Source organism: Physeter macrocephalus, unplaced genomic scaffold, assembly GCF_002837175.3.
Source record: "Physeter macrocephalus isolate SW-GA unplaced genomic scaffold, ASM283717v5 random_2326, whole genome shotgun sequence".
NCBI classification, from domain to species: Eukaryota; Metazoa; Chordata; class Mammalia; order Artiodactyla; family Physeteridae; genus Physeter; species Physeter macrocephalus.
This window is the reverse complement of record NW_021147611.1, coordinates 1-649: the sequence shown is the minus strand read 5'-3', so window position 1 is coordinate 649 and position 649 is coordinate 1. Positions and strand designations below refer to the sequence as shown.

The 649-nt window shown below is 71.6% G+C and overlaps 1 pseudogene; it reads left to right on the top strand.

Moving 5' to 3' along the window:
* Positions 1–53: 53 nt before the first annotated feature.
* Positions 54–172, top strand: LOC112062994 (uncharacterized; annotated as a pseudogene).
* The last annotated feature ends 477 nt before the right edge of the window (positions 173–649 follow it).

Genomic DNA, 649 nt, shown 5'->3' with positions numbered 1-649 from the left:
CGCAAGCGCCAGCGAAGTGGGTCCTCAAGAGGCAGCCCTCGGCCCCCGCCCCCGTCTATGGCCGTAGCACCCTGAACGCGCCCGGTCTCCTCTGATGTGGGAAGCTAAGCAGGGTCGGGCCTGGTTAGTACTTGGATGAGAGACCGCCTGGGAATACCGGCTGCTGTAGGCTTTTTGCTTTCCGCCCCGCCTTCTCCTTTAGTAGCCCGCGGCCGAGGCCGCCTCCGCGGCCCCCCTCCACCCCCTCCGCCCCCAACGCCGGGCGCCTCTGCAGGCCCCATCTCCTCCGGCCCCTCCCACCACAGCGCGCGCGGGAGGGGGCAATCTCCGCCCCACTGGCCGGACAGGCGGCCAGAAGGCGGCCCTGGTAGCCAGCGGCACACGTGACGCTCCGGGGGGGTGCCGGCCCGGACTGAGACTGCGCCGCAGGCCCGGGGGCCTTATGTGCGGCCCGCGAGCCACTCGGCCTGCACTTGCCCGCCCCCACCAGCAGCCAGTTAAAGCGCAGCCAAATGTCTGCCGGTGTGTCTCTCAACTGCTCCCTCCGGGCAAAGCCCTCCCTCTGCCGTTTCGCCACGGCCGGGGGCAGGAGAGGGATCGGGGGTCGTGGCCGCTTCCCACGGGCCTGCCGGCCACCAGGGGCGGGGTC